We start from the raw sequence: 16,247 nt of genomic DNA, 5'->3' as shown, positions 1-16,247 counted from the left end.
GAGCTACACTTATCTGTGGGTATAAATTAAGTTTTCAGAATATAGTTAAAAATTATATTGGTTTATAAAATGGCAGTAGTAGCTTCTCCTCTAAGGTTCACGACCTCACTATCCAGGTAGTTGGGTTACAGTCCAGGCATGAATTCCTTCCTATTAAACAGGCTTTAAGTCCAATTAGACAGCTATTGGTTACCTCCAAGATATAAGTGCCACTATTGCACCACTGATTTCTTACTGGCCTTGTCACTGTTATGGTTTGTCGGCTTTAGAAGTGGGTAAACCTATTGATTGCTAGTAAAAATTAGAGTTTATTAACTATATAAAATAATGGTTTTCATACATGTACATAATATATTTCTTCATATTCACCCCTCTATTTGTCTCTTTTGAATATGCACAGGGATGGCATGGTGTTATTCTAGGGCTTGAGAAACAGTAACTCCTTTAACCCTGAAAGAAGCTGGTGGCATGGACACTGTTACCACTGCCTCAAGGATAAGGAAACTGAAGCACAAAAGTTTTGATCTTTCCCAAAGCTACACACTAGCAAGTGTAAGAGTTCTCTGCTTTAATATTAGATTTCATTGTGAGCAATAATATTATAATTCAACAAAAATAGCTGTGCACATTTCAGGCACTGTGCAAGAGACTGCAAAACCAGCTGGGCCTTGGAGAACCATTTGGCATTCCTCAAATAGAATCCTGTGGGCTGTCCTTCTGCAAAGTCCTTTGTGTCTCAGTCACAAGTAGCTGAATATGGCAATCTTGATGACCAATCAAAAGGTCAAATTCACACCTTTCAGGAAAAGAAATAAGAGAGCCTGGCCAGTGGTGTGATGAAGAATCTTGGAGTCATTCCAGCACTCTGGGCTCCCAGTAAGACTTTTCAGATTTCTACCCCAGATGGAAAGTCACACTCCTCTGAGGGGGCTATCAATTAAAGAATCTATTTTTGTCTGATGCAAAGACTGAAAACAGAGCAATAGCATGTGTATGTTGAAGCATCGATGACAGATAAATCAAGGGATATGATGCTTGGATAATAGAGGTAGTTTCACTTCTTTAATCTAGTCCCAGGAGCATGAGTTCTGCTCTGTTTAAAAGGTGCCATATTGAAAATGTTGCTGACCATCATAGATGGGTCTATGACAGAGATCAGTCTTGGAGTCCTTCAGTTTCAAGCAATAATATCCACTATCATTATCCATATAAACAAAGGAGAAATGGGTGAATTTATTGAGGAACAAGGGCCTATAACAAAACGAAGGGGCAGAGAATGCAATGAATGCCCACAAATACTGGAAGCATAAATAGAAAGGAGAATTGAGGTTTCCCTTTCCACTCTTTTCTCCACATTCTGATTATCTGCATTTTCTTCCTCTGTCTCTGTGTGTATCTCTATCATACATCTATCTGTCATCTATCTATCATCTATTTATCTGTCATCTATCCATCTGTCTCTATTTCTCTATAATCTATTTATCTACCACCAATCTGACATCTATATATCTGTCTCTATCTAGCTAGCATATATCTATCTACCACTTATTTATCTATCATCAATCCATCATTTATCTATCTGTTATCTATTTATCATCAATCTATCATCTATCTATTATCTATTTATCTATCCATCTGTCATTTATCTATCATTCATCTATCTATCTATCTATCTATCTATCTATCTATCTATCTATCTATCTATCATCTATCTTTCTCAATCTCTTCACTAGTTTTTTTCTTGTTCTTCATACAAGAGCCAAGTAAAACGTGATTATTACTTACTAAATAGCATCTTTGAAGCCCCAACATCAGTCCTCAGAAAGAGAATTCAATTAGATAAGGATAAGTAGGAAATGTTCCTGGTCCCATTATTGTGTAGGGTCAGGGAGACAAGTCACATGCCCACTGAACAGACGCCTTAGGAGTCAATTCCTCAGACAGCATTTTAAAGCAGGATCTCAAAGAAGGAAGAGAAAAGGTAAGAAGAAGAGGATTAGCTGAGGAAATTATAAGACTTTCTAGAAGAAAATCCATAGTTTGCACTAGAAAGACCACTCTGTTCCTTTCCCAGCTATGACCTCAATCAAGTTTCTTGGTGGAACAATTTCATTCATTTTCACCAGTGAAACCTTTGTTCATTGTCATTGTATAAAGGAAACCAACCTGAGCCTCTCTGGGAAGTTTTCCCATGATTAATTATAGCCAAGACATTCCTACACAAGGGCTGTGACACCCTTGCAATTTTCTAAGCATGGCAGGAACATATGCAATCCTGGAACCCCTAATTTTCTTTATTTTAGTATCTGAAAGTGGGTCCAAGTAGAAGATTAAGACCTGTGCTTTAAATAGTCATGCATAAGGCTGGAAGACCAGTGGGAGCCCTGATAATCAGCTGAACTTTGGCACTAGTAGAGCTAATGAAAGGCCTTATGAAGACCAGTTTACTGAATACAACAAAGGACAGAGGGACCTAAAGAATTTGTGTCTGTGATATTCATTGTGTGTCTCCTCTTTTCTGCAGTTTCAATCCAATGACCATGAATTAATATTTCTCGTGAACTGTGACAGGATAAAGCTTGCATAATCATAATTGGCATGTATCAAGTAGAGTTGTGAATATGTTTTCTGGAATTCTCTGGGATTCTGAGTATTTTCCATCAGTGTTGCATTTTAAAACTCCTTTTCTTGAAAACTTCATGGATTCCTATGATAAGAGCTCAACCCTTTAACCACAATTCTAAATCTAAAGAGTAGAGACGCTTGAAACGTTTTCACACTTATTTAATGACAAAATGTGAAATACACCTAGTTAGAAGCAACTTTTGGTCTTTAGTTAGAATGTGTATCTGGAAGATCTATGCTTCTAGAAAAGCAGGCAGAGGAGGGGAGGTAGATTTTGCTCCCAGATCTGTTACCCAGAGCTATGTGGTTTGGACAAAGTTCTCCACTTCTCTGAGTGAGCCTCACATATTTTCAAGTGCAAATTTGGGATTGAAAACAAAATGCATTTTCTTTGAAAGTTGTTATGAGACTTCAAGAGACAAATTTACTTAATGCCTAAATTATTATTACTTTAATTAATAAATGCTCCTTACTGAACACCTAGTACACTCTGGTTTTTGCTGTGTGGTCTTTTGCTTGATTCCTGACACATCTTCAGAAGACTGATATTGCCATCTCTTCTTTACTAAGGAAGTGTAAATGGCTTCTTAAGGGCCACAGTGCACTAGATGGTGGACCAAACCCAACTTAGCCTTATTGCATGTCATTTCTTTCTATGGTACCATGAGTGAAAATGGGAAATTCTGACCATTATTCACAATTCAATCTGAACTACAAGAAAATTTTCTCTAAAACCAAAATGAGGAGAAGAAAAACAGTATTTCACAGGAACCAAAAGAACCATGAGGTCGTTTTGTGTGTGTGTGTGTGTGTGTGTGTGTGTGTGTGTGTGTATGTGTGTGTGTGAATGCAATAACAACATAACATTCACCTAGCCTCTTCGCTGTGGTGTTCCATTTAGCTTCCCGGAGACTCGTTCGTTTAGGGAGGCAATCTAGTTTTTAAAATATATGTCATCTGTTGCCCGTGGTTTCTTTTAAAGAAAATGCAAATGGTATGAAGAAGGCCACAGCTAAGAGAAAAAAGAGCTACAGAATGCTTGGAAAGGGAAAGTATTTGCAAGATGATGGTATTGCCAGGTGATGCCATGGAGAGGCTGATGTGGGAAGCAGGCTAGAATGTCATTCCCAGCTCAGAATCAGCAACTGGATTGAATATTCTTAAGACCAGACAGAGAAAAACGAACGGGGGGGGGGGGGGTGTATCCTATAACCCAGCATCGAAGAGACTAAAGCAACAGGATTGTGAGTTCCAGGCCAGGACAGGCTACAAAGTGAGAGATGGTCTTACAAAGAACTTGGGCCAATGAGATGGTTCAGAAGATAAAGGCACTTGCTGCCAGGCCTGATACCTAAATTTGGTTTCTAGGACCCACATAGTTAAAGGAGAGACCTGATCCCCATGTGTGGTCCTCTGACCTCCATGTGCATTGCCTGACATTTGAGTGCATATGACTTTACACCTCCCCCACCAAACATACAGACATGCTGTGGGATGTTCTGTATGGCAAATGTGTTACTCTGATTGGTTGGTAAATAAAACACTGATTGGCCAGTAGTCAGGCAGGAGGAAGTGTAGGCGGGACAAGGAGGAGAATAAAGCTAGGAAGTGGAAGGCTGAGTCAGAGAGACACTGCCAGCCGCCATGATGACAAGCAGCATGTGAAGATGCCGGTAAGCCATGAGCCACATGGCAAGGTATAGATTTATAGAAATGGATTAATTTAAGATATAAGAACAGTTAGCAAGAAGCCTGCCACAGCCATACAGTTTGTAAGCAATATAAGTCTCTGTGTTTACTTGGTTGGGTCTGAGCAGCTGTGGGACTGGCAGGTGAGAGAGATTTGTCCTGACTGTGGGCCAGGCAGGAAAACTCTAGCTACACACACACACACACACACACACACACACACACACACACACACACAAATAAATAAAAGACTATGATAAAATATCTTTATTTAAACAGACCCAGAGAATAAAGCCTCCTGGTAGCTAAAGAAGCAATGAAGTCCTCACAGAGTGGGAAATCTCCTAGGCTGAGAGTTGCCCAGAGCCCAAAGCCAGCTGCCAACAGGGAACCTCTGAGAGAAAAGCCATTTGAGTATTTGAATGGGGGTCTGTTTCCAATGATTTGAGGCATTTAGACAACCCAAACACGTTCTCAGTACATGTTTTTATTTATAAGATAATGCCATTTCAAAATGTGATGATCTATGCTTAGCCTAAGCCACCTCACGTGCTGCTCGATCCTGTTTCTTGGTCTTTTCTCTCAAAGGTACACATGATCTCAGACCTATCTGCAACTTACTGTCAGGACAGGTTGTTCCTAGGAAATCTCTGGACCTTCCACCATCAGGAACAAAATGGGTGCTTGCTTGGTTGTAAGGCTGCTGTATCTCTAATGGTCTGTAAATGCCTGAAACTAGCTACTGTATCCAAGTCTCTCTTTGAGAAAGAGAAAGCTATGGTACACAGGGGAACTCTGAAGACTTAGTGAAAATCAATAATGAAATTAAAAGTGAAAAAGGAAGAACCAGAGGATTTCTTAAGGATCTTTGATTTCTCCAATACTTTGTTCTTCAAAGTAAGTTTGATTCCTCCACAGAAACGTGAGTGGTGGTGGTAAAGACATTAAATTGCACAATAACAGAGCTCATCAGTGAAGAGTGGTCTTTTCTGTATTTTTCTCCACTCAGCTTTTCACTGAAATCCCAGTGGAAAGAGAGGTTAAAAACTGGAAGTTATTTCTAATCTTTGGAGTCATCATCCAGGAATGAACTGGGATTTCTTGGCTCTTGGAACTCTTTTGAAGTTAAGCTGAAGACAAGCAATGAGTCTTGGAGAAGTAGCTGACTTTGCCTTTGCCCCAAGGTCACACATAAAACCAATTTGTTGGTGGTGTTTTCTCAGATCTCTAACTGTTCAGAGATGATTTGGATATAATTCAAAAGCTATGACATAGTTTGTAAACTTAGAAATGACATTTTCTTGGAGAATCCCAGCATAAGGACTGAGATTCTGATTCTCCTGTGTGTCCTTAGTTTGTTATCTTATATTCCTTTGCATGTCTATACCATATGTTAACAGTTAACACCTATTCGGATTAATCTATATTCATGCCATCCAAGTTGTTAGATATTTTGAATGTCACTGGGTTATAAAATGGTGTTAATGCCCATACCATATCTTCTCAGCACACTTGAAGTGACATGAAACCACAGTAGGTTATTTTTAGCACATTAACAACTTACTTCAAATGCAGACATCTATTCTTCTCTGGAACCCAAGAAGTTCACTCTATAGCAGGGGTGAAAGAAGTGCGAATTCTCCAGGACTACTTTCCATGGATCAAGGAGTCAACTGGTAATTTTTCTTGCCTCCATACCTTATAATTATGAGGTAAGACTCTCATAGCTTCTCGGAAGATCTCCAGCGAGACTGATCTCCCAGGTGTCTGTGACAACAGCCTGCTCACTGAGATATCAGGATTGCTCTTTCTGCTTTCCTTGATTCAATTCCCCATCTTCTTCAGCTTGTGGTTCTAATATTGCCTTCTAATACACCTCCTACATCTAAATCCTTGACAACAGTCTGTTTTAGATAGAAGACCAAACTGAGAAAACTTTCCACTGACACTTAGCACTGCAAACAGTATTTTATATATCATATAAATTCAAAAAGTACCCCTGACATCTAGGAAAATCTGCTTAGTGGAAATTCCAGGTACTCCTTGGAGTCCTTTAGGAGATACGTAATCAGGGACCATGAAACAGAGACGATAACCATCTCTTCAAAGAAGAAAGAGCCAATGTGGGAAAGCAGGAACAGGAGTGGAGAGGGCAGGAGGGCTGGACTTCTGGATGACAGGTGGACAGGAGGGCCTAATGGGTTTCAAGGTGAGTGCTAAGGAATAAGTTATAAAACTTTTGCATTTATCAATTATCACTTCTTTAGACTTATTGCAGTGAGATTGACTACCAGGTGGGGGATGAGATGTGTAGCTTCCAGCCACTCAAGAATCTTCATCCTTCACAGGCTTGTTCAGGATTAGATTGAAGGAACAGGCCCCTGATGAAACAGGATTTGTACTAAACACCTGATAAAATAGGTAAGACAGATTTTGTTTTGTTTACTGTGGCAAAGAACAGTTTGCATTGTGGGGCTAAGCTCAATCCCAAATTCAATGGGCAAGAAAGGATTTGCTCACATCTATTGCAACACTCAGGAGATGTTAAGCCCAATTCTAAATAGAGTTGAGGCAAGTGAAGATTTCCAAATAATAGGCAACATGAGATACTGCATGGAAAATTGCTGAGAGGAACTGGTTATGTATTAAGAGTTAGAGAAGGAGGAAGAATGAATAATGGTAATACACTGGCCTTTACAGTCCAGAGTAAAGCTTGACAGAGGAAAAGACTGAAGGAAACTGACTTCAGTTTGGCCAAGGACCTTGTACAGAAACTGTGTGGTGCCTGTACCCCAAAACAAAGGCCTCATGAAGCACAGAACCTTGCAGCTGTGTGGCTAATAGGTATCTTTGATGATTAAAAGCAGACTAAACATACACTGGAAATTATGTCATTGAAGAAGTGCCATGAGGAGAGATACATTCCATGTTCATTGCTGCTCTATTCATAACAGCTAAACTGTGGAACCAACCTAGATGTCCATCAGCAGACAAATGTGTTAAAAAAGTGTGTTACATATACAAAATGGAATTTTATTCAGCCTTGAAGAAAGATGAAATCATGACATTTTTAGGAAACGAATAAATTTGGAGATTATGTTAAGTGTAATAAGACATACTCAGAACAACAGAAGTATCATATATTTTCTCTCATACTGAATCTAGATACAGAACCTAGATTTAGGATTTAGATCTCTCTCTCTCTCTCTCTCTCTCTCTCTCTCTCTCTCTCTCTCTCTCTCTCTGTCTCCCTCCCTCTCTCTCTGTGTGTGTGTGTGTGTGTGTGTGTGTGTGTGTATGTGTGTGTACACACACGCGAGTGCACTCGCACATATAGTTCATGAAAGAAGAAAGAGGACTCTTGTGGTCTAAATGATAAATGTCTCCCATAGGCTCAGTATTTGAGCATATGACCCTGAGCTGGTGCCACTATTTGGGAAGGTTATAGCACCTTTCAGCGGTAGACTCTTGCTGGAGGGAGTACATCACTTGGGTCAGGCTTTGAGGGTCTGCAGCCTCATTCCATTGCCTGTTTTCTCTGTTTCCTGTGTGTGGATGAAAATGTGATTACCCAGATTCTTGCTCCTGCCACTAGATTGTCCCAAACTGTTGCCACACCTTCCCCAAATGACAAACTCTATCCCCCAGAGATGTGAGTCAAAATAAAGCCTTTCTTCCCTAAGTTAGCATTTGTTCAGATATTTTATCACAGCAACAGAAAAGTAACTAATACAGGGACTGTTAGGGGAAGAAAGGAAGATATCTATCCATCAACTGAGAGGTGAATAATTAAAATGTTATACATATAGATGATAGAATTTTATTTTGCTATAAAAAAGTAAAAAAGCCATATGAAAACCTATTTTATAAGAATAAATGAATTGGAGTTAAACTACACAGAGGATAATGCTCCTCCAAAAAGCCAAGGGTTTCCAAATGAAAAGTAAACTGCCAAAAGTGAGATATTTCCCCTCAAATTGTTGGTTATGCATGTCCTGGAGATACCTAAAACAATATAAGCTATTCTAAGAAAATACCTTTGTTTGCCCTCCTGAAATATATGATAAGATCCTGTTGCTGAATACATCACATATTTTGGGTAAAGAACATGTAGAAATCAAATTTGTGTCGAGTCGGAAGCTCCCTTCTTGTTAGGTAGCGTTAAGAGAACCTGAAGGTGCTATGCAGGGTGCTGAGAGAGAAACGTCAGCAGTCGTCCTCAGCAGTGAACAATGTGAGTTATAATAATAATGAAACCTATCGCTACATAAAAAGCAAATGAAAAAAGAATTTCTGTGGTGGGAACAGCACATACCTTGCTCAGCCTGGCTTTCAGGTGTTTCTTTTTCTTTCCCATTTATCCAGATGATGTAGCATTTTGTTTATGATCCAAAAAAATCAGTAGGAATAAACAAGGCAACAAAACTAAATAATGGCATCATTGAAAGCCTGGCAGGTTCCATACATTGAGAAAAAGAGTTTAATATGACATCAACATAGTGTAATGAAAAGATACTGGGGAGATATGAGAGATGAAAAATTAATCTGAGAAACAAAACACAGACAAGATCTGAAAGAGCTTTAAGTGCCAAGTAAGAAAACATATATGTTTATTACAGGACTTCTCAGACCCTTAAATTAGTCAGTATTTAGCTCAAATTCCCCTAAAAACCAGTTTATTCCAGAGGCAGACTACAGTCATCCTCTTATGGGAAGTGGAGTCAGGCAACACAGGGGCCATAAATGAATAGGCTTACCACTTTGGGAACCTGGAGCTCAATCCCAAGTTAGCCCCCAGGAGACAGTATACAACACAATTTGGAGTTCCCCAGTCAACACAGGAAAAGCTTTGGACTTCCCTCACAATTACTCTACATCACTGGCTGGAACCTGTTTTGAAAGGCATTGGCTCTTGAGTATTTCTGACTTTCCTGCAGGCCACTGCAGGAACCTGCTGGGAGGGGAAGAAACAAAAACAAAGAATACCCTGAACACCTTGTACAAAAACCACAAGAACTTACAACACGCAGAACTTGCAGTGGTTACGGATGGACTGTGGATGGTGACTCTCACAGTAGTGTAACAAGTGTGTGAAGCTCCAGTGGACAGGTAAGACAGTATGCACTGACCAGAGAATCCTGTTCGCACAGAGCAGCCTGAAGGACTAAGGGTGTTTCATGACAAACTGCTGGAGTTTCTCATTACAGTCATTGATCAACAGACTATAAGGAACCAGATACTAAATATTTTTGGCTTATATAAGGCCATGTAGTCCTTGTGACAACTTTTCCACTCTTTCGGTATATTTCCAAAACATCTGTAGACAATTCTCAAAGGACCACTGTGTCCTAATAAGGATTTACTTGTAGAATCAGATGACATTTGTAACACAAATTGCTAAACAGTCTTATTAATGAAAAACCCGGAGCCAGATATTAGGGTAAATGCTGAAAGATCAGAGAGGCAGAGCAGCAAGCCACTCGTTCTTACTGCTACGAAATCCTCCACCAAAAGAGAGCGAGCTCCTCTCTTCACCCGACCTTATCACTTTTTTTCTCCACCTAGCTCTAACACTTCCTGTCTGTCTGTACAGACCTCCAGACCTTTATGGTTAACTAGTGGCTAGCTCTCCTTCTGATTTTCAGGCAAGCTTTATTTATTAGAGCACAAATAAAATATCACCATAAACATTCTATATTTTCATACAAGCTGTATTTTTGTGACCTCTGGTCTAGGACATACCTATAGCTCCACCAATCTCTAAGATTCTAAGACATGTCTACGGTTGCTCTACTAGAGAGGTCAACTTTATTGTCCTTAGTGAAGCCATCACTGTTTCCTCCCTAGATCCCAGACAAATGTCTTCTATATTGACATGCCTACCCCCATCATAGCCATATCAGAGCCAGCTCTGAGCACCAACCTGTTCATCTGATTTTCCCCATTGTCTATTTCTCAAAGAAAATCATTTGAAAGTAAATTTAATCATTTGGTGGGGAAAATAAAAATGGTGCTATCTGGTGCCAAGAAATTTGCATGTCATGTGAAAAGAAAAATAAACAAAGCATCAAAACAGACAGGTTCTACACATTCCTCATGAGAATCCCAGAGAGATAGTTAGGATGTAGGGGGTGGATAGTAAACTAGAGAGCAGTCTCTAATTCCAACTTCTTTCTTCTCAAGTGCAGAGACCCAAGAAGAGCAGTTCCTCCAGTATACAGTCATTTACCATATGTGTATGAATACCCTAGTAAATCTCAGATATTAATTTATTCATTCAATAAAAATAAACCAAATGCATGCTTTGTGCCAGGGCCTATGCTAGAGGAGACTAACTACATAATTTATTGGGTTTGATGCAAACCTAAAATGTAGGAGTTTTTGTACAACAATAAATTCACAATAGTGATAGCAGTTCTAAGCCATCAGGGTCTTCCAATTTATAAGCAATGACACACTCCACACTCCCACAAAGCCAACCCTGGTGTCAGAAGTCAATGCTATGAAGATATATGCATGTTTAAAAAAGGAATCGAGTCTTCATCCTGGAGAAGCTAGTAGTGAAGAAGGAAAGGTCTGTATAATAGACGATCTACAGGGGCTGTGACATCATCCTTTCAACCCCTTTACTACTTTTGTTAACATCAGACTGCAATTAGCATCTGCACTCAATAGTTAGTACTGACATTGCTTTGTTGGCCTCTGACTACATGCTGCCAAATCCTGTAGAACTGGATTTGAACAAATTCAAAAGCTGAAGTCCTTCACCACTGACTTGTTCGGGATTCCATTTTCATCTGCCCCTTTCCCCTGTGGGCCAACTCTGAGGCCAGAAGCACACTGACCTTAGAGCTGCTCTACAGCCTTGAGTCACACCTCAGTCTGCTCCTTTCTCTCATATGACCTTTCTTCTATACATCCTCATGCAGGAACTCTTCCTCATCAGATCATCTTCACAAACAAATTTTAATTTAGGGCCTGCCTTTAGGGAAATCAACCTAAATATAAATTATAGAAGAGGAGAAGTGAACTGAGTAATCACATCCTTTTAAATCCTAACCTTAACCCCTTGCATCAATAAGAAGATGGCACTAAGAGCTGGGTATCTTAGGTCATGAGGGTAGATTGCTGATCAAAGCTTTGGTGCCTTTTTAAAAAGGAACAAGAGAGGGATGAATTCTCCCTCAAAGCATGAAGATAAGACCTGACAGGAGGGTGTCTAAAAACCAAGAAGAGGGTCTTCACTAGCTACAACAGCTGCCATCACATGGGCCTTGGAGTATGTGGCCTCCTAATCTTTGAGAAGTGAATCAGGAATTGTCTAGCCCCCAGAACTCTGTTCTAGAACCCTAGAATGACTGTATCAGAGTAAGGTATAAAATGAGAAGTGAAAAAGAGTTGAAAAAACTCAGCACATTCAGGAATGGGAAAAAATAACTCTTGCTGAAAGTGGTGGGGGGCATGAGGATGGGGTAGCACAGAACCTGGAAGATGTACATTTACACTGGCTTTGGCTAATGACTGTCATTGCAGAGAGTTAAAATGAATACTGGGAATGGGAGAAGGCATTGTACTTGCTCTTGGTTTATCTCTAGATTTCCTCACTCTTTGTGTCCTGGAAGACTGACATCAATTCACAGCCTGAACTTCCAGCTTTTGGTTGGATTAATCCAATACCCTTATAGATAACAGGAGGGGGGCAATGAATATATAATTAATAAGGAAGAGGAAATATGGACAGATGTGGTCTGTGGCCTCTTTGTTGCTATCATAAAACTTAACTTTGACTTTCTAAATCACACATACACATATACTTTGCTTAACTATGCTGATACGTCCTAAAGGATGCATTGTTGTTTGTAGGTGGAAGTTTCTGTCCCATCAGCAGCTCCCAAACAAATACATTGAGGCTTACATTAATTGTAAACGCTCAGCCAATAGCTCAGACTTGTTACTAACTCTTACATTTAAGTTAACCCATATTTCTTATCTATATTTTGACGTGTGGCTTGATATCTTTTCTCAGAACATCGTGCCCATCTTGCTTCTCCTGTATCTATAACTCCTTGGATTCCACCCTTCCTCATCCCATCATTCTCAGTTTGATTTTCCAGGCTGAATTGATTCTGTTCAGCTATTGGCCAGTCAGCTTTTGTATTAAACCAGTCATAGTGATATATATTCACACAGTGAACAGAAGTATTATTCCACAGCAGTTAGGTGACTTTATCTTTGTACAATAGTCATAGATTATACCTGTCTAGATGGTATAACCTGCTACATATATCTACTGTTGTGCATGCTGTCACTTACCAAGCCATCATTGCACAGACCATGGCTATACTTGTGTAGAATCATTTATTCAGCCTCTAGTGATATTTCTCAAGATGATATTTAGTTCTATAGCTAAGTATTGAACATCTCATTTCTGAGGATAATTCATAGAGTCATATTCTTCCAATAAAGTTTGTATATTTGAACTGGTTGTACTCTTGGCACAAGTGAGGGTGCCAACAAGAGGATGCAGCTGCAAAGGAGAAGAAATTATGAGAAGTGTGTTGCAAGGTAAATACCATTAGGAGGATGGGATGGTGCAGGTAAAATAATGCTTTCTGTGGAAGCCTCCTTTGTATTTCAGGCCATGAAGGGGATAGATTGGATAATTTTCTGGTGACAAACTGCCTGAAATTCATTTCTTTCTCTAACTTACTCTTGGCCCACATGCTGAGAGATTCATGTAACTGTTATTTGACATTCCCTTTCAGCACGCTTGGGGAGGACAAGGTGGTTCTCTGCCCAAAACACATCTGGTTTTGAGGAACCCAAATCCACCACACTTTACCCCCAACTGTATGAGTTATACAAGTAAAGGGCTCCATATGGCACAGTCCACACCTGCAAACAGGCTCACTGTGGACACACAACAAAGAGATCATTCAAAGTGCTCACAGTGAAAGATAAGCAGCAACTAGTGATGAATACTATGCAGCTGGCAGTAGTGGAAAGCTCTTGGTTCCACTTCTAAAGTAGCCACTTTCCTCCAGTGAGGAAACTGGAGTCTACTCTCCTACCTAAATGGAGCAAGAGAGGCTGAAAGAAGCAATGTAAGTAGTGGCATTAAAAAAAAAAATTCTCTGAAAATATTACTGCATCATTGCATCTCCTTGTCTCTATACCTCTTCCAGCATGCATTACTTCTTTCCTTTTTGTTTGTTCTAAAATAATAATAATATAAAAACATTCATAGCCTAACTGGAATTCATAGCTTAACCCATTCATATTTTAACTGCAATCCTCATTTTAGAAGCTTCTTATTTGGCTCCCTTCCATTGTCCTAAGAATACACATCTGTTTGCCTTACCTAGTGTTTAGTTCCCTTTCCTGTAGTCATGCCTGTTTCCTTTTGAAATAGACTAGGTGGCTCATTTGCATTAGGGTGGTTATTTTGGTCAGTGTTCTATTGCTGTGAAAAGACATAGGCACGGCAACTCTTATAAAAAAGAAAATTAATTTGACTTGTTTATAGTTTCAGTTTATTATATAGCAGGGAACATGGACACATGCGGGTAGACATGGTACTGGAAACGTAGCTGAAAGTTTTACATCTGAATCCACAGACATCAAAAAGAAAGAGACACTAAGCGTGATTTGTGCTTTTGGAATTTAAAAGACCATCACAAGTAACACACTTCTTCCAACAAGGCCACATCTCCTAATCCCTTTAAAATAGAGCTGTTCTCTTATGACTAAGCATTCAAATGTATGAGCCTATGGAGGCCATTCTTATTCAAACCATACATTCCACTACTTGGCCCTCAGGCTTGTAGCCATATCATAATGCAAAAATGCATCCAGTCCAACTTCAAAAGTCCCCATAGTCTATCACAGTCCCACCACTGTTTAAAAGTTCAAAGTTCAAGTCTCTTCTGAGACTCATAGAATTGTGTTAACTGTAAACCCTGGTAAAATCAAAATAAAAAAGCAGATCACATACTTCTAACATACAGTGGCACAGAATATAATTACAATTCCAAAAGGGAGAAAAGATGTTGGAATTCATTGCTGACTAGTTAGAGGTCTGCCATGGCCTGGCAGCTTATTTCAATAGCTTGGCAACATGAAGCTCCCTCCCTCCAGCAAAGCTTCCTGCTCTCCGCCTGCCTTTATCTGGAGAATGTCCCTGGGCCTGGAGGTCCTTATCTGAAAGCTGTCTCTAAACCAGATGCCTGATTGATCTTTAGTTTGACCTTTGGCACAGATCCCTGCTAAGAAAACTTGTGCTAGGGGCTCTGCTATAGGACCCTATTGCCACATACTAAGCCTATGAAAGGAGTGTGCTACTTAAAGTAAATTAGGGTTTGTTCCCAGGCACCCCAATTCTATATATTTCTTATACTCTGGAATAAAATTGAGCTGATTCACCAAAGTCTGCCTCCCAGAAGCCCCACTCTGTCCATGCTCATGGGATGTGTACAAGCTTTCTGATGCACCATCTGCCTCTTTCTCTTCTCAACCTCATGACCAAAAGACTGAGAGGGAAAGAGGACCTCCACAGAAAGAGAGCATAGTGAGGAAATATTGAAACAAACAAAGCAAGACTGAAAACCTGCTGGGCAGACTCCAAACTCTTCATCTCATGTATGATCTCAAAATGCTCTTCAGATCTCCAACTCCTTTCAGCTTTGTTGATCCCAACACACTTCTTTCTCCTGGGCTGGTTCCACTCCCTGTCAGCAGCTTTTCTCTGCAAGTATCCCACAGCTTTGGCCTCTCCAACATCTTGAGGTCTCCAAGGCAATCCAGGCTTCAACTTCACAGCTTCCCACCATGTCCTCTCTAGGCCTCTATGCAGGGACACCCCTGACACACACTTGGCCTCAACTGCTTTCTTTAGTCACAGAGGGAGATTCCATAACTCCTTTCTTCTATCCTTGACTCCAAAGCCAGAACCATGTGACTAAAGCTGCCAAGTTCTGTTGCTTGCTGGGGCTGGAACTTGGCCCCTTCCGTCACTTATATATGTACCAGCGTTATGTGATTGATGGTTTCCTTCACTGCTTAAGTTTTTTTTAAAGTTTTCATTTCCTTGAACATGGATTCAGCTTGATTATACTTCATGGTGCTGCTTTCTCCTCAAAATGGACATTTTGTATTTTTCTTTGCTCAGCTTGCTCCTTGTCATTATAGGTTTTCGTAAGAGGGGCCAATAATAACAATGCAACAGTCAATACTAGGTTGTTTTGAAATCTCCTCTGCCAACACCATTGATCCAAAACTCTTCAGTTTAGTCATAAGCAGATCACTGGGACAAGGGCACAGAATCAGCCACATCTTCAATAAAATATCATAAGAACAGTCTCTAGACCACTTGCTAATATTCTTCTCCTCTAAAACATCCTGAGTTGAGCCTTCATAACCTACATTGTTCTCATCACCACTGTCTTCCACGCTCCTACCAATATGGCCCATTAAACCCTGCTTAAAGTGTTCAGTGGTTTTCCTAATCCAAACACCCAAAGTCACATTCTACTAACAAGAAGCATGGTCAGGCCTGTCACAGCAACACCCCATTTGCTATAGCAACTTCTGTCTTGGTCAGTGTTTTATTGCTATGAAGAGACACCATGACCATGACAATTCTTATGAAAGAAAGCATTTAATTGAGGCTTACTTACAGTTTCAGATATTTAGTTCATTATCATCACAGCAGGGAACATGGTGGCATGCAGGCAGACACAGTGCTGGAGAAGAAACTGAGAGTTTTATATCTGGATCCTCAAGCAGCAGGAAGAGAGAAGTACTGAGCCTGGCATGGACTTTTGAAACCTCAAAGCCCACCCTGGGTTGCACACCTCCTCAAACAAGACCATATCTCCTAATCCTTTTCAAATAGTGCCACTTCTTGATGATTAAACATTGAAATATATTCTTAT

This window comes from Peromyscus eremicus, chromosome 9, assembly GCF_949786415.1.
Source record: "Peromyscus eremicus chromosome 9, PerEre_H2_v1, whole genome shotgun sequence".
NCBI classification, from domain to species: Eukaryota; Metazoa; Chordata; class Mammalia; order Rodentia; family Cricetidae; genus Peromyscus; species Peromyscus eremicus.
This window is presented reverse-complemented; position numbering follows the sequence as displayed.